We start from the raw sequence: 25,260 nt of genomic DNA on the forward strand, positions 1-25,260 counted from the left end.
TGAAAAACTGAACCCATTGGCATCAGCCCACCTCATCAGACTATTAATTACCAGCTGTAGTTGTCTCTCGCAGACTGAAATGTTACACGAACAGCAAGAGATCTGCAAGTCGTCCACGTAAAGAGAATAAAGAGAATAGGAAAGTGATTGTGGAATAGACTTTGCAATAGAGTTCATTTTTATTAAAAATAGTGTTACGCTAAAGACACCACCTTGTGGAACTCCATTCTCTTGGGCAAAACTTCGAGAGAAGATTGTACCAAGCTTGACATGAAAGTATCTGTCTCCCAAAAACCTTTTGATAAGTGAGAGCATTCGGCCACGAATTCCATACGAGACAAGATCGTTCAAGATTCCATACCTCCATGTTGTGTCGTAAGCCTCCTCTATATCAAAAAAGACAAACACAATGCTGTCTATTAACAAAAGCCTCACGAATAGTTTCCTCGAGTCTGACTAGGTGATCTATTGTTGATCTATGGACACGAAAACCGCACTGAAACTTATCGAGGAGACTATTTTCCTCTAGAAAATAGACCAATCTTGAGTTTACCATCCGTTCGAAGGTTTTCCCCAAGGAACTGGTGAGGGCTATGGGCCGGTAACTTCAGGGTAATGATGGATCTTTTCCTTGCTTGAGGAGCGGGATAGCCTCGGCTCTTTTTCAGGACTCTGGAAAGACACCTTCTCGCCAGATTTTGGTTAAAAAAGTTTAAAAGTACTTGCAGGGTATTAGAATGCAAATGCTTCAGCATACAGTAATGAATCCGGCCTGGTTCTGGGGAGGTATTTTTACTTTCATTTAAAGCTGCCTGTAACTCTCGAAAAGTAAATGGTCTATTATAGGGTTCTCGTAGTCCTCCAGAGGTATTTATTCTCTTCTTCTCTATAACACTTTTATGCTTTAAAAATGCAACCGAGTAATGTGATTAACCCGATACAGATGCAAAGTGCTTTCCTAGAATATTGGCCTGCTGCTCAAGACTCGACAGTACACCCCCTGGCAGAACAAAAAGCGGAATAGAGAAGGCTCAGTAATCCCCATTGATCTCATGCACTTTTTCCCAGACAACATTTACACTGGTGTGACTATTAACGGAGGAGGTGTATTTCTTCCATGTCGTTTTTTTGGATTGACGACGAACATATCGAGCCTTCGCCCGAGCCTGTTTGAAGGCTAAAACATTTGGAGGGGTCGGGTACCGGCGTAGCACAGCCCATGAACAATTTTGTTTTTTCCGAGTCTCGCTGCACTCCTTAGTCCACCAAGGTTTCGACTTAACAGGAAGGCGTGTAGAAGTCTGCGGGATAGCTTTATGAGCTGCCTCAACTATAGACGCAGTAAGGAATTTGCAGGCATCATTCACATCCAAGTCAACTAAGGTTTCAGGGTTAACCTCACATAAACTTTCAAACATGGTCCAGTCTGCCTGGTGTACTTTCAGCGTGGCGAACGTGTCATAAGAGAGGATGAAGGAGCAGTGCTCTTTAAAATAATGGAAAAATGGTCGCTACCATATGGGTTACGATCAACATGCCATGAAAAGTTAGGAAAAAGTGTGGCAGTCCCAATGAAAAGATCAATGCATGATGAAGAAAGGTGTTGACAGCTAAAAAAGGTAGGCTCACCAGTATTAAAAAGACAAAGCGTTTGCGAGAATAAGACAGTCTCAATGATTTTCCCTCGGATGTCACGACGTGTGCTCCCCCATAGAGGGTTGTGAGAATTAAAATCGCCCATCAAAAGGAATGGCTCAGGAAGCTGGTCTAAAAACGAATTAAAATCTGAGGATTTCAAAGTAACGGATGGTGGTAAGTACAAAGAGCACACTGTCAGACCTTTGTGAAGCATAAACCGTACAGCCACTGCTTCCAGTGAGGTAGACAGTGGAACCTGTACACAGGGCACTTCTCTCGGGAGAACCACCGCAACTCCTCCAGAAGAACTGACTGAGCACGGACGATCCTTCTGGAATACCTGGTACCGTCTGAGGAAGTTGGTATGGCTGGGGTTTAAATGAGTTTCCTGCAAACATAGCATACGTGTCTTGTGTTCCTCCAGCAAAAACTCCACATCATCCAGGTTACTTAAGAGCCCTCGACAGTTCCATTGCATTACCACTGAAACCACTGTAAAGATATAAAATTATGAGCACACGGGTGAAGAGTGAAAGAAATGTAATCACTTCGGAGGAATCATGGGTTTTTTAGTTTTTTGCTTGGTCTTCGGACATTGCCACTCCATCTCCTCCTGGTCAGACCCAGGGGTAGATGGGGAGGTGGACGGGGCAGGAGCACCGCTCTCCTGAGCTCCGCAAGCAGGCTTGCTTGCCGGCTTGGGAGGGTCGGAGCTGCGAGATCCCAACCTGCGGCCGCGACCAGAACCTGAGGGGAGGGTGGCAGATGTACTTGGGAGAGATTCAACCCCGTCCATCTGCTCCGCCTCCTTTTGTGTTGCAGAAGCTGCGTGAGGACCATGCAGCTCCTTGGTTGCTGGCGGTCTCTCCAGGGAGTGAGGCCGGGAGCCTCGCTTTTTCTCCCTGGTCGGAGACTGTGCAGACTGTACAGGCGCAGCAGGCGCTGGCCTGTCTTGGGACGTGGGAGCAGCTGGCAAACCCTCTCCGCGAAGAGAGGGAGCCCGCTGCCCCTGGGTAGGCCTTGGGGTCCTGAGGGCGGCAGCCAGGTCTTCGAGCAAGACCTGGGTTGCCCTCAACTCCATACGTGGCGCAGGACCCCGGCGCGCCACGTCGGCGTACGAGCCTTGTGCAAGAAAGGACCAGCGTTTCTTGGCCTCAAGATATGAAATGTTCTCTTTAGCCTTCAAACTCAAGATCTCTTTCTCCTGCTTCCACAGTTGACAAACACGGGAGTACGCTGCATGGGTGCCCTTGCAGTTGGAGCAGCACACAGTGCTTTCACAGATGTCTGCAACATGTTCGTTGCTGCCACACTTGGCGCAGATCTCTCTTCCACGGCAGCTCCTAGACCCATGCCCGAAACGTTGGCACCTGAAACACCTTTGGGGGTTCGGCACATAAGGGCGGACACGGCAGTTCAGGTAGCCTGCCTTCACTGATGCTGGAAGACTATGCCGTTCAAAAGAAAGAATAAGATGTTTTGAGGGTATCTTTTGACCCTCGCGGCGAAGTATAATCCGCTTTACTGCAGTGACACCCGAGTTTTGTAGGTCTTCAAGGATCTCATCCTCGCTTACACCTAGGAGGTCTTCTTCAGAGATGACACCACGTACAGTGTTCAACGTCCTGTGCGGCGTTACAGTGACGGAGGTATCGACGATACTTTTCATTTTTTGAATGGCCTCACTTTGCACTTGTGTGGTGACCTCTACAAGATAATCCCCAGAATGCAACTTTTTTGCTTGGTAGGAGGGTCCGATCAAGTGCTCAAGAACTTTTGCAACAATGAACGGAGACAGCTTGGCGACAGGGCGTTGATCGTCTTCAGAATGAACGACAAAAAACTTGACAAAGTGGTCTACTTCTGGTGCTTTGGCAGTGACTTAATCCGGGCAGTGCCGTTTGGATGGCTGCCTGGAACCGGGTTTAGACAGGGAGGGAGCCATAAGAGGCGGAAAGTGTTCAGAATCCGCGGTGCACCGCCCACCACCGAGCCCAACAAGGGGTTAGGTAACGCGCCATAACAAGAAGGGCTTGGCTGGAGACGTTACGCTAACAGTGCTGCCGGGAAACTATAATCAAGTGTGGATCTGGACGAGGGTATCTGTCACCACCCAAGGTTAGCCCTTGACGCCAAAGAAGGTGAAATAAGAAGGAAGAGGAGAAGAAGAAAGGTATAGAAAGGAGAGGTGGAGAAAGGCGACTGGGACTGAATCATCCTGGTCGGGCCAAGCCAGGACACCCGTCTACGAAAAGCGGGAACCGAAGCAGTGTATTGCCTTGCCCGGGGGGCCCTGAAGGGTCCTAACGTATCCCGGGTTCAGCTCAACCGCAAGGATCCCCTTTTCTCCGGACACGGGTACGCCACGCACAATCAGACGTGGGTGGGCGAACCCACATGGCTCGGGGTTCGTAGTGACGCCGCTCACCAAGCACCTACTAAAGTAGGTGCCCCCTGCGTGCGGGTATGGTGGCCCACGTGGCTGGGGTCCGTGGAGACGCCACTCTCCAAACATATGCTTTCACAGGTGCCCCCTGCGGGGGACCCCATAGAAGCTACAGCCCCATCGTGCAGTGCAACCTCCAGCTTCTGACCCAAAGGCTCCTCAACCGCTGCTCATGGTGAGGAAGGACTTGTGTTGGAAACAACAGCCTGCGTCTAATAGACAAACCAGACTCCACGGAAGTGACAGCCCCGCCGTGCGGCGCAGACCCCATGGAGGCTACAGCCCCATCGTGCAGTTCGCCCTTGGAGTTCCGACCAGTGGCACCGTCCACATGGTTCTCCTCTGGACCAGTTGGAGCTTGTAAGTGCCCCATTTCTTTTGTTCACCTGTGTGCCCATATGCTACTACTCATAACTAAAAAGCATGTGCGTCAAGGTGGATATTAGTTTGTCTACTTCTCTGGTGACGGGCTTTTCATACAAAACCTGTAATTCATTCATTCATTCATTCATTTATTAATCCCTTAAATGCCTACGTGGGGCTTTACATAAGGGGGGCAGGCAGTCTTTGTACACTTCAGGTACACAGTACAAACAAAAAGAGAAAAAAAAAACGAACAAAAGATAATACACAAGTGGGCTACAGGCCGTAAAAGGTGGCAACTGCTTCTCTAAATTTTGAGATATCCGATATTGTTACTATTGAGTCTGATAATTTATTCTAATTATTAGTAGAAAGCTGCAGAGGCGAAAATTTAAATATATTTGCCCTAGGAATGGATGAAAGAAGCTTGCAGGAGTTATATACCTTATATATAATATACCTTATGTACTATGTTAAGGCATAGGGTAAAAATTTGTAAATTTAGCCAACATAGCTTCAAAAGCCCAGTTTCCCATGATTTCTAATTGTCTGTAGTTTAGGGGCATATTGTTGTGACGGAAGAACAAGAAGTGATGTTTGGATTAAAAGGATAGAAGAGAACAGCAGGGGCGAGATACGCTGAAAATAAAGCGTAACAACTGGTGTCAGAAGTGGAGCTCCGTTCGGGACACCGTTTTCCGGCAAGCATGGACTGTCCTCGACAACCTGAGGATGGGCTTCCGCAACCTGGAGGAGGAGCCATCCCACCCCTTTCAGTTCCTGATCCCATTGAGCCTAACAGTCAAGCCGATGCCTCGACCGCCATTGCAGCTCTGCTGGATGTCCACCACCAGCGGGCTGCCCAAGAACCCAGGCAACGCGATGCGGCTCTCCTGGAGGCCATTTCAAGCTCCTTTGAGAGAACATCAGTCGCAATCGTTGAAAGCTTTCGAGCGCTGGCACAACCAAGCTCCCTACCAACCGGTGAAAATGAGCTTCCACCCACGGCTCAACGGACCGTCGATCCGTCTGCTACGTATCTCAAGCTACGGGCGCCACAATTTGACGGCACCGGCACCTGGTCCGCCTACGCGACACAATTTCAGATCCTCGCTGCCGCCAATCGATGGACCGACGAGCAAAAAGCACAGGTACTTGCAGTAAATCTCAGAGGTCCAGCATTACAGGTCCTTCACCACATGTCGCCAGAATCTCGTACGTCGTGCACCTCTCTAGTTCAACCGTTGGAGCAACGCTTCGGTGATGGGCATCAATGCCACCTACACCACTCCCAACTGCGCCACCGGCGACAAAATTCGGGTGAGACGTTGTCTCAGCTCGCTGACGATTGCATACTAGGAATGGATTTCTTAAAGACCCACAAATGCGTGCTCGACTTTGCTCGAGGGACCCTTCACGTTGGGGCACAGGCATTTCATCTCGGCTCGGCGACTGTATCAGTGTGCTATGCGAATGGGCTGCCATTAAACTCGCTGACACCGTGTTCTCTTGGTCTCAAAGTTCACCTTATACCTCTCTATGCTGCCACTGCCCCTCGCCTTCAAGAGAATGACGCTGTTCAATTGCAGAATTTACTTTCACGTTTTTCGGCTGTATTCAGCAGTAGCGACACTGACTTAGGAAATACCAATTTGGCTACGCACCGCATCATAACCGGTGATGCAGACCCCATTCGGCAAGCGCCTCGGAGACTACCACTGGCGAAGTGTTCACATGTGAATGACCTCGTTAAACAAATGCTCAGAGAAGGTGTCATTGAGCCAGCCTATGGACGCTGGTCCTCGCCGATCACCCTTGTAAAAAAAAAAGGATGGATCAACTGGATTTTGCGTCGATTATAGGAAGATAAATTACATCACAAAGAAAGATTCTTTTCCACTACCACGGACAGGTGATATCCTAGACGCGCTCGCGGGATCTACTTGGTTCTCCACCCTTGATCTCAAGAGCGGCTACTGGCAAGTTCCCGTACATTCATCAGACCGCGAAAAAACAGCCTCCAACACCGGCAACGCGCTCTATCAATTCACAGTCATGCGCTTTGGGCTATGCAACGCTCCCGCAACATTCCAACGTCTAATGGAAAATGTCCTCGAGGGACTAACCTGGTCCGCTTGCCTTGTGTATTTAGACGACATTGTTGTCCTTGGAAAGACCTTCACCGAACGCCTGACTAATCTCCAGTTGGTGCTCAAGAGACTTCAAGACGCAAACCTGAAGTTGACCCCTAAAAAATGCACTCTTTTTGCTCGGGAAGCCCGATATCTAGGGCACGTTATTGCAGCCAGTGGCGTCTTTCCTAATCCACTGAAGTTATCAGCAATCACCGACTGGCCAACTCCAGCATCAGGTGCTGACGTGCTGAGCTTCCTCGGCCCGGCGACGTACTACCGGCGATTCGTCCCTGGTTTTTCACAAGTCGCCAAGCCTCTCTATGCCTTGACCGAGAAGTCCAAGGTATTGAAATGGTCTACGGAATGCCAAGACTCCTTTGACGCACTAAAGTGTGCGCTGGCGTCGCCCCCAGCGCTGGCTTACCCAAGAGAAAACGCGCTGTTCATTCGGGACACAGATGCGAGCAATACCGTGGCAGGTGCAGTACTGTCTCAACAACAGGTAGGCCATGAACGAGTAATTGGCTACTACAGCAAAGCCTTCACAAAGCCAGAACGAAACTATTGCACCACAAGACGTGAATTTCTCGCTATTGTCAAGGCTCCTTCCCATTTCAATCACTATTTGTGTGGCAAGAAGTTTATAATCCACACAGACCACGCAGCGTTGACATGGCTTCTTGGTTTTAAAGAACCAGAAGGTCAAGTTGCCCGCTGGATAGAACATCTACAGCAGTACGACTTCGAGATTAAACATCGTGCGGGATCACACCATAGTAACGCCGACGCCCTCTCTAGGCGTCCATGTAGTGAGAGTTCCTGTCGACAGTGCATGAGCATGATTCGTCGTAATTCGGGCCTGAGTCGCACCCTCTGCCCCGTCACCATCTCCAAGAGCATGTGGTCACCGCAAGAAATACAAGAGGCCCAGTCACGTGAACCTGATGTCAGCCTGTGCGTCCAGTGGAAACGAAACGGCCGTCGGCCACAACGTACTGAGATATCCCACCTATCTCCAGCAGCATTAAGCTATTGTGGGCCCAGTGGGACACATTAGAGTTACGTGACGGACTTCTGTACCGACGCTGGGAAACACCCACTGGTGACCGAGTCGTGTGGCAACTAGTTGCACCACCCGAATTCCGCGCCCAGATATTCCGACAGCTTCACAGCAGTCCCGAAGGAGGCCATTTTGGCGTCAACCGTACCCTTCAGAAGATACGTGAGCGTTTCTACTGGTTGCAGTGCCACAACGATGTCAAGTTGTGGTGCCGTCAGTGCGACCTGTGCGCTTCGCGTAAGGGCCCACCAAAAAAGTACAGGCGCCATTGCAAGAACGCGTCAGTGGAGCACCATTTGAACGGGTCGCCATAGACGTTCTCGGTCCGGCGCACCCTACCACGAACACAAACTGGCAAAAGGTTTCTCCTTGTCATAGTAGACTATTTCTCAAAATGGCCAGAAGCCATCGCTATTCCTGACCAAACCGACCCTGTCGTGGCAGATGCTTTGGTAACCCACTGGATATCCCGGTACGGCGCACCCTTGCCATTACACTCAGACCAAGGACGAAATTTCGAGTCACAGGTTTTTCAAGATGTCTGTCGGCTGTTCAACATCACCAAAAACAAGAACAACGCCGCTGCATCCACAGTCCAATGGCCTCGTGGAGCGTTTTAATCGCACCATACTGCAGCATTTGGCGATGTTTGTCAACAACAATCAAGACGACTGGGACTGCTTTGTCCTTCTGTTCCTCTACTCCTATCGAACCGCAGTTCACGAAGTCACCGGGTACACACCCGCCATGATTCTTTTGGGGCGAGAAATTCGCATGCCGTGCGACCTCGCTTTCTCAAGATCACCAGACCGTTCCTCTGACCCCGCGTCTTATGTTGATGACCTGATGATGCGTCTCGAGCGGACATACGACTTCGTTCGAGGGCGCCTGTCTATCGCTTTCCAGCGAATGAAGGCACGATACGACGAGCACACCACGCAAGAAATGTTTCAACCGGGAGACAAGGTGTGGCTTTACAAACCTCTGCGAAAACGGGGGCTTTTGCCCAAACTACCGCGTAACTGGCAAGGACCATTCATTGTTGTCACGCGCTTGAACGATGTGGTATACCGCGTGCAACGCAATGCTCGTTCGCCCATACTCATGGTTCACAGAAACCGCCTTGCTCGGTAAGAGGGCTGCTCAGCTTGAACTGAACTGTCATTCATTCTGTCATTTATTTTTTGTGAGGGGATAGTGTGACGGAAGAAGTGATGTTCGGATTAAAAGGATAGAAGAGAACAGCAGGGGCGAGATACGCTGAGAATAAAGCGTAACATTATCTACTTGCAGATTATGTCACTGTAAGGTAATGTTGACTGTGCTGGTTATAAGCAGAACTGCTTACCTACTTTGATTTCATTATTTTTTGTAGCCGCTTCAGGTGCTTCTACGCCTCCTCCGCGCAGTTTTGCGTCGAGACCGAAGGACATCATAAGGCGTCTCCAGGCCAAGGTTTCAAAGTACCGGAAGACCATCGCAAGGATGCGCAACCAAGAGAAGAAGATGCTTCGATCAGCTTCGGAAGCTCTCGACATCATTCGCCATCACGTGACAGACGAGGTATTTCACCTACTGTCAAGCCGTGTTAAATTAAGATTGAAGGGCAAGGGAAAACGATTCCCGTTATGGTTGAAAAAGTTTGCTCTTCATCTCAACTTCCGTGGGTAACGGGCATACCGTTTTTTATCTCACTATCTCACTCTTCCTAGTCAGCGCACACTAAGAAGATGGCTGTCAGATGTCAAAATGACACCTGGAATTATACCAGGCATTATGTCATCAATTTTTACAAAAACACAATCATGGAGTAAGCGCGATCGCCTCTGCACTCTCGTCTTCGACGAGATAGCGTTAAAAAAAACTTGTCATATGACGTCTCACAAGATGTTGTTCATGAATTCACGGATGATGGCTGCGAACGAACCTCAACGATTGCCGACAGGGCTCTGGTTATCCTTCTCTCCGGAGTTTCCCGGGAATGGGCTCAACCTGTCGCCTATGCGATTGGTCACACGTCTACGCCATCTACCGTAATCTGGAACCCGTTGGTCTCGCTCACTGAGCAGTTGCAAGATATTGGAATTACAGTTAAAGCTTTAATTTGTGACCAAGGGGCTTCCAATGAAAGCTTAGCAAATCAGCTTGGTGTCTATGTGGAGCAGGCCTTTTTGTTTCGTAAAAAGTGAACGCGTTTACTTCATTTACGATGTTCCCCACTTAGTGAAGACAACTCGGAACAACCTGCAATCCCACAGTCTTCATATCGAAAATGACATTACGGACTGGGCAGATCTTGTGAAACTGTACCACTCCACACATGAGACGCAACTGTGGTCGGCGGCAAAGTTAACCGAAAGACATATGTACCAGAAATCTTTCATTAATATGAAGGTTAAGCGGGCGACCCAGGTATTGAGTGCTTCAGGGTGCGTCGCGTTTTCAGCTCTCATCTATGCAAAACAGCTGCCTGAAGCAGCCATGTGAACTGCTTATTTTTGTGATAGCATGGACAAGCTGTTTGATTGTTTGAATAGCGCCAGTCCAAAGAAAACGGAGCAAAAGTTGTGCCATGCTATTCGAAAAGGGCAGCCGGATTTAGTTGGATTTCTCAGACAACAGCTTCCATGGATTGCGTCTTGGAAGTTCGATGCCAAACGTCAGTCACACACTATCATTGGGTGGCAAATTACTATCAAAGCCGTCTTCCTGCTGTGGGAAGATGTTTCCCAGAATTACGACTTTGAGTTCCTCCTCACGCGTCGACTTCAACAAGACCCACTTGAACGTTTGTTTGGACACATTAAACAAAAGCAAGGATGCAACTCGAATCCCAATGTGCCTCAGTTCACATCTGGGCTGAAACACATTGGGATTCAGAAGCTCTTCACATTGTCACCGAAGGCAAACGTCAAGAAGGATGAGACGGACCTCCTCCAGGAGTTGTCGCCGTTTTCACTTAGTAGCGAGCCACTCGTGGATGTTGTGCAACATGTCCCACGGGACGACTTTCCATCTTTGGACAACATCACTGAGGAGGCAACCGATGAGGAGTCTCATGTTATTGACAACTCTGCCACTTATTATGTTGCTGGCTTCCTTGTTAAAATGTTTACTGAGAAGGCTGCAGAAGGTTGTCGTTGTCCTGACTTGCTTAGGGATGAGCAAAGTAATCTTGATGAGCCACATCAGTTTTTCATGATGCTTAAAGCGAATTACGTCCCAGGCCAGCTCTTCAGCAACATGACTGTGCCATCAAGCGCAGCGTTCACACTCGTTCAGCAGCTCGAGTCACACTTTCTTTCGATTATTGAAAGTGTAGCGCACCTCCGAAATGTTTCTGAGTAATTGTACATAACTCTCTCACGTGTTGGTGTTTTAATTTTTGTACTCCAGAGTGTCCTATACGGTTTTTTAAGAATGGTTTGTAGGATTCGATTGAGCTGGCATGTCCGTTTCGTAAATAGAAACTTGGATAAAGTTCGTTTTCATTTTCGCGTCTCTGGTGTACAGCTTGAAAAGTTCAGTGGGTAAAACTTCATTCTGGAGATGTTTTAGCTTTTATGTTGCATTCCGTAAGATATCTGCAAGAGTAAAATTAATTTTATTGGGATTTTATTGGGGCGTGCAGACTGCACACTAGGCATTTGTTGGGATTATTTGCAGCAAGTACGTTGCACTCTACTGGTTTATTGTAGTGACTGCTTTTTTAGATGGTCATGTCTGTTTTTTCCTATTAATGGTCATGTGGATTGTATAAGTTCCCATTTTGGTCTTTGCTAATACTCTCTTATGTCACTCATCTTGGATGCAACTTCCTTTCCTTTTTGACATGATTTGATTTGATTTGATTTTGGGTTTTAGTGGCGCAGCGGCTGCTAAGGCCATAGTCTGCCAAAAAAGTGGCAGAAGAAAAAACTGCGGTGCTATTTAGTAAAAGGTGAGGTATGATATAAGAGTTTAAAATGTTTCATAAAATGCAGACAAGAAAAAGAGAATCCACTGAGTTAAAGGTGCTGTAATAGGCCAATGCTGTTTAGGACGTTAAAAACTTGGGTATGAGGAACAAGAGGCTCCTCTCCCAGCAAAATGGCAGGGTGGAATGGGATCTATTCCCTAAAAAACCTTCAGAAGTTGATGCGACGCTCCTCATGATATTTCGGACATTGAATGAGAATGTGCAAGACGGAGTGTGTTTCATCTTATTCTTCACACATTGGAGCATCCTCTGCTCGCAGAAGGAGGTTGGGTGCCAGACACCGTCCTTTGGGGGGCAGGGCAGTGGGAGGAGCAAGGGTCGCCAAGCCCTGCTCATGGTGTAATACGCCAAAACAACAGGGACAAAAAACGAAGGGAGAACTAGACAGGACGCGGCGTAACTTTCAATTGAATTGTTTATTTGCTCCTTGCTGGGCGTGGGCACGCCCAATTCTTTCCTAGAGCTCGGAGGCAGTGTTTGCCGCACCGCTCCCGAGGTGGAGGGGGACCCCGACGAGGACACGCAGGTCATCCGCAGATGTCTGCGTCCCCGTGGACACCATCGGCCGTGCAGGTCCCTTGCGCACAGTCTCTGCATATGAACCACGTGAGGCAAACACGTGCTTCTTTGACTCGTGGTATGGAATGTTCTCTTGGACCTTCAATGTAAGTATTTATTTTTCCTGCTTCCAGAGAGAACAAGACCGAGAGTATGCAGCGTGCTTCCCTTCGCAATTAGTGCACTTCGGATCGTTCTCACAGTGATCTGCGAGATGCTCTTTGCTAGAGCACCTCGCAGATGTGTCAGATCCGCGACAGCTCCGCGAGCCGTGGCCGAACCGCTGGCACTTGAAGCAGCGCAGCAGGTTCGGTACGTATGGCCGAACGCGGCAGTGCAGGTAACCTGCCTTGACAGCTTGTGGAAGGGTGGTCATTGCAAAGGTTAGTACGATGTGTTTTGTTTTGTGTTCACGCCGGCTACGTCGAAGTGTGATACACCGTGCGGCGATCACACCCTGGCAGGAGAGGCCCTCCACAATTTCCGTTTCTGGATTTTCTAACAAGCCATCTTCAGAAATTACGCCTTGTACTGTATTTCGTGTGCGGTGGGGGGTTACGGTGACTTTGTAATTGGAGACTGAGTTCAATATAGTAGAGCATCACTTTGGATCTTTGTGTGAACCTCTACGAGGAGGTCACCTGATGTGATCTTCTTAGCCTGAAAAGTCTTTCCCACAACACCCTCTAGAGTTTTCGCGACAAGAAAAGGGGACAGTCTAGTTAGTGGTTTCTCAGTTTCTTAGTGCATCACCAAAAACTTTGGATACTGCGGAGCAACTACTACTGGAACATCAAGTGTACGTGCTTCGGTGCGGACTCTTTTCAGAGCCCGATCGAGGAAGGATTTGTTTTGCAGACCCATAAAGGTGGGAAAGAAAGTTCAGTGCCCGGGTGCACCGCCCACCACAGAGCCCAACAATGGGGTAGGTAATGTGCCATAGCAAGAAAGGCTTGGCTGACACAATTACTCTACCAGAGCTGCCCGGGCACTATACTCTAGTGTGGTTGCACGGACAGGATCTGTTTCCACTCAAGGTTGGCCCTTGCCGCCTAAGAAGGTGAAAAAGAAAGGAAGAGAGTGTAGAAGAAAAGGGAAAGAGGTGGAAGGAAAAGTGAAAGAAGGAATAAGAGGGTAGAAGAGGCGACTGGCTGAATCATCCTGGTCGGGCCAAGCCAGGACACCAGTCTGCGAGAAGCAGGGGCCGAAGCGGTGTTACGAGAAACAGCTAGGGGCCGAAGCAGTGTATTGCCTCGCCCGGGGGGCCCCGAAGGGTCCAAACATACCCAGGGTTCAGCTCAACCACCAGGGTCCCCCTTTCCCCGGACACGGGTTAAGCCATGCACAGCCAGACGTGGGTGGGCGAACCCACCTGGCTCGGCGTTCGTAGTGATGCCACTCACCAAACACCTGCTTTCACAGGTGCCCCCTGCGGGGGGGATCGTGCATGGGGTTAATGCTAACTTCCCAATCTTCTGTGGAATCGGTGGGTGCACAAGTAGCTACACGAAGTTTGCATCGTACATATTCCATCTTTACCGGTGCCACAGGGATGTCCTGGGGGGCTATGTTGCGCTTTTTGCACTCCCAGGAGACTAGGGAGAGGGAAGTGACGTCAACGACACAGCAAGCGTAGATTGGGTGTTGATTTCGTTTTCTTCTGTTAACGTCCAATCTGCGTTTGCTGTGTTGTTGACGTCACTTCCCTCTTCCTAGTCTCCTGGGAGTGCAAAAAGCGCAACATAGCACCCCTGCTTGACACTGGAATTAACCTAAGCACCAAAACGAAGGATGGACCCGCTCAAGACCTCGCAGACAATGGCACTAACGCCGACGCTGAAGCAACTGCGCAGCCATAAGAAGCGTCCTCCGAAAAAAAAAGACTTCGTGGATTTCTTGGCAGAAGCCAGAACAGCGATCTGGAACTTCTTCCTTATCATCACTGAGAACCACAAGCTGGCTCACACAGTGGCAGAGAAAGTCTTCAGCGACCTGCAAATCGTCTTTGAGCATGTCACGAGGGGCTTTGCTGATGAGATCGCAGCCAAGGTTGATCTGTCAGCCCTGCCTCCTGATGTGCTCCCGCTTCTCAGGTGTTCATTCGTACCAGAGCTTTCCGAAGGCATTCAAAGCAAGCACCTCCGTGAACAGTATGTCAAGGCACATGCTCCACATGTTGAGCCTAGGACGTGTGATCTTGGCTCTGAAGGGGACAGGTACAACTATGTGCCAACTCCAAGCGTTCTTGCAAAGCTCTGTGAACATCCCGATATTGCTGCCCGACTCATCACGCCGCAAGCAAGCCATGATGAACCGGAGGTTTACCGAAGCTTCTCAGGCGGACTCCTTCTCCAAGACTTTATGAATCTCATCCGACGTGGGCCCGGTACACAATTTCCATTTTGTTGTACAGTGATGAACTGGAGATTTGCAATCCTCTAGGACCAAAGCGTGGCGTGCACAAGCTATTTGCTGTGTACTTCACATTGTTAAACCTATATCCAGGACACAGGTCGCAGCTACGGTTCATCTACCTAGTGCTTCTGGTGAAGTATGACGACATACAAAAGTACGGCTTGGACAACATCCTGAGCCCCTCGATCACTGACCTCAATAAACTACAGGCATACAGACTTAGGTTCATGAGCAAAGAAGCAGCACAGAATGCACAGGTCTTTGTATTCTGTGTGTGTGGTGATGACCTATCTATGAATCGCCTTGGGGGCTTCTCATGTTGTTTTAGTCAGGGCAGGGTGTGCCGGTTTTGTATGGCATTATCCGAAACATTGTCAGAGATAACAACAGAGGATTTCTGTACCCTGCGGTCGGCTCAGGCACACGAGCAACATCTGAAAGCTGTGGCTGTGAACCCAAAGTTAAATAGAAAACTGTATGGTGTGAACGAACGTTCCCCAATGCTGGAGCTGCCATACTTTGACGTGACGCGACACTTACCCCCAACCTCATGCACGACATTCTAGAAGAAGGCTTCGAGTCCGTTCTTCGCCCAATACTCAAGGCATTAATTGAGGGTGGGGTGTTGTCGTACAGTGACATGGACCGCATCGCTTCCTTTGCATATGGGTGGAACAACAAGAAAAACAAACCCGTTGCAATGAACAGAAGCTTTCTAACAAGCAAAGCAAACTTGAAGAGAACTGCATCCGAGAAGTGGTGCCTTCGGAGACTTCTGGGTTTGATTCATACTGAGCTGATTCCAGAAGGTGACGCGGACTGGGAATTGTTCCCTCAGTTTCGGAAATTGTTGACATCAGCTTTGCCACTGTCGTGCCCAGCGGGTACTATACCTTACTGGAGACAATTGTGCACGCGTTTCTTGTGGAGTTTGCACAGCGGTATGGAAGTACACCCATCATTCCCAAGCTTCCTTACCTTGTGCATTATGCCAGAATGATTCGTGAGCTTGGACCACCACAGCAGTTTTGGTCTGAGGTTTGAAGCCAAACATCAATATTTTAAGAGCCTCGCCTCACGAATGAAGAGCTTTCGAAACATAACTCTGACATTGTCCAAACGACATCAGCTAATGCACAGTCACCAGCTCAAGGAGCTGTCATTAGATGCCCAGCTCATGGCCCCATCTGGCAAGCCTGTTGACCAGAGTTCTCTGCCACCTTCTGTTCAGGAGGTGCTGGCACTGAATGCGCGCCAGGTGTCGCATGCAGCAGTCGACCACCGCGAGTACTGGTGCGGTGATATCCTTGTGAAGGCTGCACAGGATGTTGAACCAGAGTTCTGTGGAGTTAAAGCCCTGTATGTTGCATCAGGCAAACTGTTCATTTTGGTTGAGTTGTTAACCAATGAAGGCTTCGACAGGCACATGTTTTGCCACCGTGTGGGCAGGTCAGGGCACCTAAAACTTGTGGACACTGATGATGATCAGACGCTCTACTGTGCTTTAGATCTGTACAATGATAGTGAGGTTGTCATCAAATGGGAAGTGCTTTAAGCTTTTGTTGCGGTCAACCTGTTGGAAACATGTGGCAGTAGAAATAAACATGAAGTGTGGTCCACCCACGGAATCTACGGGAGTTTGTTGGCTGATTGTTATCTGCACGACAACTTGCTGCATCTAAAGCAAAAGCTCACTTTGGAACCCAGAAATCTGGGTTTGACTTGCACCAATTGTGTTCAGTTCGGATCATTATACCAGCACGCAGTCTTGCCATCGCTCTACGGTGAGACAGTGTCGCCATATAAGGGCAGACTAATCGCACACTATCAATATCCAACAAGCAGAGTTCTGCGTTTTCATATAAATCTGATAAAACCTTTGCAACATCCGCCGGTAAAAACACTAAGAACTTTGATATACGTAGGGTTCTTCGTTTTCGGGTAAAACCCAATATTACACAGTTTTTTCACCCTGAACAGGTGTTACAAGAATTGGGTCAAACCCAATTTCTTCCCAAAAGTCAGTCTTGACATCAACCGAATTTATAAAAAATTATGAAAAACTGTATCTCTTTCGTATCTGTTCTTCCAGTCACTCATTTGATTGTTACAAACACCTTGGATTGGCGCTGTCTCGGCATTGATTCGCTTCGGAATGGGCCAGAAGGTGGAAAGGTCCTGTGTGCTCGACCATCTTGGCTATATCGTAGACTTTTGTTGACTTTTTTTTACGTGAATAACAGATTTTGTGTGTTTTCCCGTTGCTTGATAAGGCCCGAAAAAACCCGAATTCCAGAATAGTTTCCGGAAAAACCCCATTCCTCTCCTATTATGAGCCTGAAAATAGCACCTTATTTTTACCCGCGATTTCTGAAAAATATAAAACCCCCAAAACGAAGAACCCTAGATGCCTGAAAAACCTTGAATTTCGGAACTGCAAGTCGTAAAAGCCAAACTGTTCTTTATTATTTCCTGGAATTCTCAATCAGCTTTCACAATGAATGTCTCTTTCTTTGTTTCTACTTTTCTTTGTATGCGTCACAAAAATGTCCTTCGGCCTCTTGTGAGAAGAATGGAGCTGTCTTAAAGATGCACTGAAGAGGTTTCTGCGATTGTTTGTTCTTGGTGATAACTCCTTCTACAGGCTCTAAGCATACAAAAAAACCCCAAAAATATGTGCAAGTGAGGCTTAATTACCTACTAAAATGTAATTTACGATCGGGACACGCCCCTCTAGAGCGGAGCTTTCCGCTTAGGAAGGGTGGCGCATAATTCAGCCTATCTCGATGTCAGGGTGACAGCAGTGCTCGTCAGTTGACCGTAAGCCGGTGTTGCAGTAGCACATCGTCTGTTGACGGCGCCGCGTCGTCTGCTATTGGAACGGCGGCTTACGGTTGGCTGACGAGCACTGTCGTCACCCTGACGTCGAGCTCGGCTGGATTATGTGCCAGCCTTCCCAATCGGAAAGTTCCGCTCAAGGGCGTGTCCCAATCGCAAATCACATTTTTAGTAGGGAAATAAGTGTCGGATCACCCTAATTTGTGGACTTTTAGGATGCTTAGAGACCGCAGAAGTTATCACCAAGAGCAGACAATCTCAGAACTCCGTTTAGTGCACCTTTAATAGGCAATAGTCAAATACGTCTCGATTCGCCTTCCCTGCCGCTAGATGGCTTCCTTCTAGACATTTCCTCACTCCTCCAGCCTCGTTTTGTTAAAACTGACATTATGCGTGCTTCAGCTGCATTGGCAGTATGAATTTGAGTTTCAGTGAGATTTTCTCAGTACCCCGCCATAGTGGGGATGAAGAAAAAGCTGTCTTGTGACTGCCCAGGAACCATTACGTTTTGGGGTGCCTATCAGCGACGACTTTAGTGTTTGCAGCATGCAGCTTTCACCTTCCATTCAGGTGATAGTTCATGTAACTACTAACTCTTCCTCACAAATCCTTGTCGGTGGTTTTATCAGCAAGTTTTCATAGCATGGTTGCAGTGCTGTCATCGTTGAATTTGTCGAATGCGTATTTACTATAACTTGAGCAGAAGTGCTCCCTTCACATGTCTCGCCAAGCCAACATGTGTACAAATGAAGTCTGATTATGGAGAACTATGCATCCTGTAGCTTGCCAGCAGTTTAGGCCCTTAATCCTTCCTTTTTCAATATAGTCATATAAGAATCAGTGCACATTCTGTGCACTAGAGGTCTTGAACCATTAGCCTTGCATGACATACAATTAACTTTTCGCTGTCTTTTAGAAAGATGGCGATCTCTCCAACCAGCAAAACATTTCTAAAGTGTCTCCGACATAACTGGAATGTCCTCTAGAGTTTTTCGACACTTGGGCGCCTAATGCCGCGTCTGAACGACTGTCCGCCTAAAGAAAGAGCACAAGGAGTTGTGTACCGAATTCCTTGTGCAGAGTGCACTCCTATATAAAGCGACAAAATGAAGAACTTCGAGGAAAGAATTAGCCAACATAACCTCAAGCATACCTCTGTTCCGGAGCACTGCGATGGCAATGACCACCGCGTCGACTTCGAAAACACCCGGATCTTGAATGTACAGACAAACTTGCACCAACAGGTTTTTATTGAATCGTGGCATGTCCACACTACACTAGTCATTAATAATAGATCAACCGTCACCTTACTTTCAGCATTGATCAATGGACAATGTCATTTAAAAGAAAAAACACGAAAGAAAGAGGCCCCCACCATAGAGGAAAACGAAGGTGCTGATCCTCGTTTGTAAATAGTTAATATTCAAGAAAACAAAGCTACTGCTTCTGGTTTGTAAATTGTCACTTTAGAAAAAACGAAGATGCTGCTCCACGTCTGTAAATATTCACGCAGAAGAAAACGAAGAGGCTGCCTCTATTTCTAAAGGCCCCCTGAACAAGGTACCGAATCGGTACCAAGCGTCGGGACTTTGACTTTAATTAGAAATTGGCTAGAGATCGCCCCTCATTTATTAGAGTTTTCTTATGAATAACACCCCTGCAGCACGTTTAGAGGCTGTAGGGTCCGGTGCCACTGCTCGCCCGCAAGAAAGACACGCAAGTCAGGACATAGCAAAAACACACCTTTACTTCGTTCCGGCCCCTTCGAGTCTGCCCCCGCCGAGCCCCCCGTGAGCCACGCACAAGACGCTCGAGCTCGCGCCCCGTGCCCACGGTTTGTATCGGCCACTGCCGCGCTACTGCACACTCCGCATGTCGCTTGCCACACACTTCCCCCCCTCCCGCCGCCCCCCCTCCCCCCCCCCCCCCCCTCCCAGCCCGCGGCGTTAGGAACTGTTCTCAGAGTTGCTCGTCGTCATCAATGTTTATCGCGATCTCCGCAGCATCTGGTGGTGACGGGTCTGCGTGGGATGGGGGCCGGAGGAGAGCAGGACGGAGCCTCCTGATAACGGCGATGGCGCGTGCTAGATCGTCGTCCCTCATCCTTTCGATGTGTAAGATGGCTGCCCTTGCGGCGGCTGCTGACTCCCGCGAGCGATGAAGTGCTCCAGCTCTGTGGGTACGGCGGTGGATTTCTGGCACCTCGCAGAGCGGGCACAGGAGTCTGCGCTCGTCTTCCGTGTAACTTTGTGGTGGGTTCGCCGGGCGGTGGGTGTTCAGCGTGAAGCCTCTGAAAGGTTCAGGCACTTGGGCGTCCATGTCAACCGTCAAAGGGCGCGGCTGGTCGTGCCAAGCGAGGCTGGACGATCAGGCCACTGGGTGTCCGTGGTTGTCGAGGGTGCCCCAGGTGGCGGTAGACCGCTGGTGCGATCGTCTGGATCCCCGGCGGTGGTGGTTGTTCGGGTTGTCTCGTCCCCTGGGCTGGTAGTAGCGTCTGGGTCGCCAGTGCCGGGGTGGTGATGGGAACCGTCTGGCAGCCTTATTGACTCGCGGCATGCTTGGAAATCAGTAATAAAAAAAACAGGATGTCTGTAATGTCCATTACAAAAAAAGCAAACGTCTTCTACGTAAACGCAAGAACAGGTGAGCTAAGCTCGCGAGAACAGTCAAATGTATACCGCTCAAAGTCGCGCGCAATCAATCAAAATAGGCGGTAAAATGCTGGTTCTCGGCTAAACCCATAGTAATCTTCTTTCTATAATCTTCGTCTTCGTCACCGACGTTGAAGTCTTCGAGAGTGTAGGCGGTAAACTAAGTACCAGCCAGATCAGCAACACTTCCCACCTGCGAGAGAAGTTCATCAGCCGAATCATAATACTGCTTGAGGTCGGTGACATGAACAGGTCCCGTGAGTCGCCCAGACTCACAGTCGACGAGCGTGTACGTGAGGCGTGAAGCTTTCTCACGTACTCTATATGGACCGTCCCACCTATCAGCCAGGGATGCCGTGAAACCTCTGGCTGCGTTACTAAGTGGGTGTGTCCGGCGCAGCACCAAGTCTCCAACGTGGAATTGCACGTCCCGGTGACCTCGGTTGTACTGCTCAGCCTGTTGCAGTCGGGCGACGTCCAAGCTCTCCCGGGCATCACGAACGATGTCCCTGAGTCTCAGTCGTAGATTGCCTGCAAACTGGCCATAGGAGCGAGAAGCACCCGGATCGTCGACAGAATAACTATTTTCGAGCGGGAAAGTCAGCTCTTTGCCAAAATTAAGGCGCGCGGGTGTGAAACCTGTAGATCGGTTAACCGTGGTTCGGGTTGCGAACGCAAGTTCTGGAAGCTTCGCATCCCAATCCCGGTGGCGCTCGGTGTGAGCGATCAACATCGACTTGAAATTTCGGTTTACCCGTTCGGTAATATTTGCCTGCGGGTGATAGGGAGACGTCCGCTTATGTTGTATGCCCAATGCGGCACATGAGTCTCGGAACACTTTGCTGGCAAAGTAAGTAGCGTTGTCGCTAATCAATTTTGCCGGAAATCCGAAGCGTGTGAACGTTTCCATCAGACACGACCAGATTTTCTTGGACGTCAGCGATCGCAATGCAAATAGCTCCACCCACTTGCTAAAGTGATCCGTGACAACCAACAGGTACTGGTTGCCACGCGGACTGCGTGGGAAAGGGCCCATGACGTCGACACCGACGCATTCCCATGGGGATCGACTTACGACTGGCTGCATTAGACCAGAAGGCTTACCACCGCGCGGTTTGGCTTTCTGACAAACCGGGCATGAACGAGCGTACCTCAGCACGTCCTGACGAATTCCTGGCCAAGTTGCAGTACGGCTTAACTTTTCAAAAGTCTTGCAGCCACTACTGTGACCAACCAAAGCGGAGTCATGGTAGTATCTAATGAATGACGTGCGAAGTCGGCGAGGTATCACGGCTCGAAATGGAGTATCTGTGGAGCCACCCTCCTCGTCGTCGATCTGAGGTATGTACCGGAGCAGCAGACCGTCTTCGGCCAGTAAGTACGAGTCGAAACCCGTGTCAGCGTCTCTGTTGCCACGTCGGTCACGTAAAGACAACCACTCAGAGACCCTGCGACAAAGTCCATCGTTCTGCTGTGCAGCCCGAAGCTCATCTTTGCTAATCAAAGTACCCCAGCGCGAGCCAGCATCTATCGCAGCCAAAACATTGGCATACTCGGGCACGTGCTCTTCGCCGAGCGGAGCGCGCGACAAAGCGTCTGCAACTTTGTTTTGTGAGCCTGGCTTGTGCACAATGGTGTACTCATATTTTTGAAGCGTCAGTGCCCAGCGTGCTAATCGACCTGCCGGATTTTCCAAACGCTGAAGCCAGGACAAGGCTGCATTATCCGACTGGATCACAAAGCACGCGCCATCAAGATACATATTGAATTTCTGCAGGGCGAATATGATGGCTAGGCACTCAAGCTCGCAAACGTTGTAATTCCGCTGAGCTGGTGTCAACGTATGGCTCGCAAACGCTACGGGTCGTAAGACACCATCAATGTCTTGAAGCAGCACAGCACCTAAACCGTAGCCGCTCGCGTCGGTTTGCAGCACAAACGGACGGTTGAGGTCTGGGAGCTTCAAAGATGCTGTCTCAGCAATAGCTCTGGACAGTTGAAGGAAGGCATTTTGCTGTGCCTCCGCCCAATGCCACTTGACGCCTTCGCGCAGCAGTTCGTTCAGAGGCCGCGTTATCTCTGCACAGTGGGGGATAAACTGGCGATAAAATCCAACCATTCCCAGAAATCGCTGCAAACTCTTTGCATCATGGGGGGGAGGAAACTCAGTTATGGCCCTCAGCTTATCCTCGTTAGGGTGAAGCGATCCATCGTCGATTACAAAACCGAGCAGGTTAATCTTGGATGTTGCCAGTTGCATTTTTCCCGGGTGAACTGTCAAACCAGCATTCTGCATGCGTTCGAGTATAGTCCGAAGGTGCACAAGATGTTCTTCGAACGAGCGTGAGAAGACTACTACGTCATCCATATACGCCATGGCGTAGTTGTGTCGTGCGTCTCCAAGCACAATGTCCATAAGACGCTGGAATGTGGCAGGAGAGTTGCTCAAGCCGAAAGGCATGCGCACAAACTCGTACAATCCTCTGTAGCACGTGAATGCGGTTTTCTCGATGTCAGCGGGTTCGACCTCTATCTGGAGGAAACCGCGACTGCAGTCAACAGTCGTGAAAAAGCTCGCGTTTCCCAAGTTGTACATGATCGACTCAATCGACGGGTACGGGTACGCGTCACGAACGGTTACCGCATTCAGGCGTCGATAGTCGACGCAAAGCCGAGCCGTTCCATCCTTCTTGGGGGCAAGGACGATCGGGAAGGCCTAAGGGCTCTGCGACTCACGTACGGCACCCGTGTCGATCATCTCTTGGAGCGCCTTGTCCAGCAGGGCTCGCTTGTGTACGCTGATTGGTCGAGGGTTGCAGCGTAGGGGCCGTGTATTCCCGGTGTCAATTGAATGCTTCAGGACACCGGTTCTGCCGGAGTTCTCCGTGAACATCGGCGAAAACTCCTCCAGGAGTCTTTGGAGACGCCGCTTTTGCTGGTCCGTAGCAGGACACTTCTGCAAAGAATCGCTTACCGCACATGGGAGTCGCAAAGCAGGCGTTCTAACGCCAACGTTATCGACACTGACGATACAATCCTCTCGTCTGGTAAATGGGATCAGTTTCGAGTCACTACCTAACCGGTAGCCTTTGTTCGGAAAGTCCAGAACCAGGTTCTCCCCGAAAATGAAATCTCGTCCCAAAATAATCGGTACCGTGAGACCAGGTAAGCAAACGAAACGCTGACGGCGTTTTTTCTCGTTGAACCCGATCTGTAACCTCACGGCTTGACTCGCGAGCATTTCTGGTCCTGACGCTAGCTGTAAGCGCACGTTAGTCTCACGCAGGTTAGCTTTCTGCTCTTTGCAGCGTTCAATCAGGTAGTCCCCAATAAGTGACAGACTCGCACCGGTATCAATCAGCGCTGCCACAGCTATCCCGAGCACTGTAACTGTCATACGAGGCTCAATTAATTAGCTCAGGGTCAGGCTGGATTCGACATACCGATGGTAGTGCTGCCGGGTTGTCCATGGTCACCGCGGCCGGCGGGCGCTCAGGGGTCAACGCCGTCGGCCGTGCTGGTTTTCCGAGACCACAGGGCGGTTGCCCACCAAATCCGGGCAGTCTCGGCGGAAGTGACCTTGTCGGCCGCAGCCAAAGCAGCTCACCGAAATGCGGCGGTCAGTGTCGCGTGTCTGGCTGCTTAGAGCCTGTCGTTGTGGCCTGTTGCTTCCCTCGTTGGGCCAGCGATCCGCGCCCCGGAGCGAATCACGGGGAAAGGACCTTAAACGGCTTTCACCCTGCCGTAGTCTCGATCCAGCCGGCCAGGCACTAGGGCGGGGGTCCAAGCCACCGGGTGGTGCTCTCCCGCGTTCCCGCTGTCCAAAGGCATAGGGGTCCAGCGCGCGGGGGGGGGGGGGGGGGGGGGGGGAGGGGGGGAGGGGAAGGACCGCGCCATACTCCTGGGGTTGGCGCTGAGTCGGACCTCCTCTGGGCCCGGGAGCTGACCAGGCACAGGACGGGTCGAGAGCTTCCTCGGGCGGCGGTGGCGGCCGGTACTGGAGCTCTGCCAGAAGCGTCTCTTGGATGCCGCGAGCGTCCCGGGAGGTGCTCAAGGGTCTCGTAGGTGCGGCCATGTAGGTAGGGTCGGAATCTGGGATGGCTCTGCTGTACGACCCGAGCAACCCTGTCCGACCCCGGTGTCGTTGGGCAGGCCCTATCGAAGAGCTCCTGCATCACCCGGACGTATTCGACCAGGGTCTCGTCCGGGTGCTGGGTTCGGCGCTCCAGTTCTCGCTGGACTCGAGACAGGTACCCAGGCGGAAGAAATTCGTCCTGGAACCTCCGCCGAAAGTCTTTCCAGGACAGGAACGGGGCCACGATGCGCCACCAGCGGGCTGCACTCGCCTGCAACGCAACGGGCAAAACGCGCGCGAGGACGTATTCGTCCGAGGCGCCCGCAGCAAGCTTGTAGGCCGCCAGCTCTGCGAGGAAGTCGGCCACGGACTTCCGGTCGTCGTAGCCGGTGTAGGTTGGGACCGGCACCTGGGGACGCGGGTCACGACCTTGAAGTCCGGGGTCAGTCAGCAGCAGACGTTGTGTGACCGTGTCACATAGGTTGGCCACCCGAGCCATAAGGCCTTCCGCGTCCGGCTCGTCTCCGCTCTCGGCTTGGTCAGCGGCGGCTCTGCGGCGGCTCATCGCGAAAGTGGCCGCGAAAAGGAAAAAACACAAAAACCGAACAAGAAAGAACACAAAGGAACCGAAAGAGAACACCTAATATACACTATGCACAGTAGAGACGAGGGCCAAGCCGCGATGGCAAAGGTGGCGTCCGGTGGCCGAAGCCTAGTCGAACGGCCACGTAGGCCTAACGGGCAGGGCAAAGTCAAAACGGGAAAAACCCGGCTAAAAACGCCTAAAACGGGCTAAAAGGCCTGCGGTCCATCCCACGGGAGAGCAGTAGGCCCCGCGTCGAGCGCCAAATAATGTAGGGTCCGGTGCCACCGCTCGCCCGCAAGAAAGACACGCAAGTCAGGACATAGCAAAAACACACCTTTACTTCGTTCCGGCCCCTTCGAGTCTGCCCCCGCCGAGCCCCTCGTGAGCCACGCACAAGACGCTCGAGCTCGCGCCCCGTGCCCACGGTTTGTATCGGCCACTGGCTGCATTTACATGGATGCGACCGTAGCGCATCGAGTCGAGATTTCACGATTTTCATTGGTAGCAGTTGGGTAG

This window comes from Ixodes scapularis, unplaced genomic scaffold, assembly GCF_016920785.2.
Source record: "Ixodes scapularis isolate PalLabHiFi unplaced genomic scaffold, ASM1692078v2 PGA_scaffold1__304_contigs__length_218370807, whole genome shotgun sequence".
NCBI lineage: Eukaryota > Metazoa > Arthropoda > Arachnida > Ixodida > Ixodidae > Ixodes > Ixodes scapularis.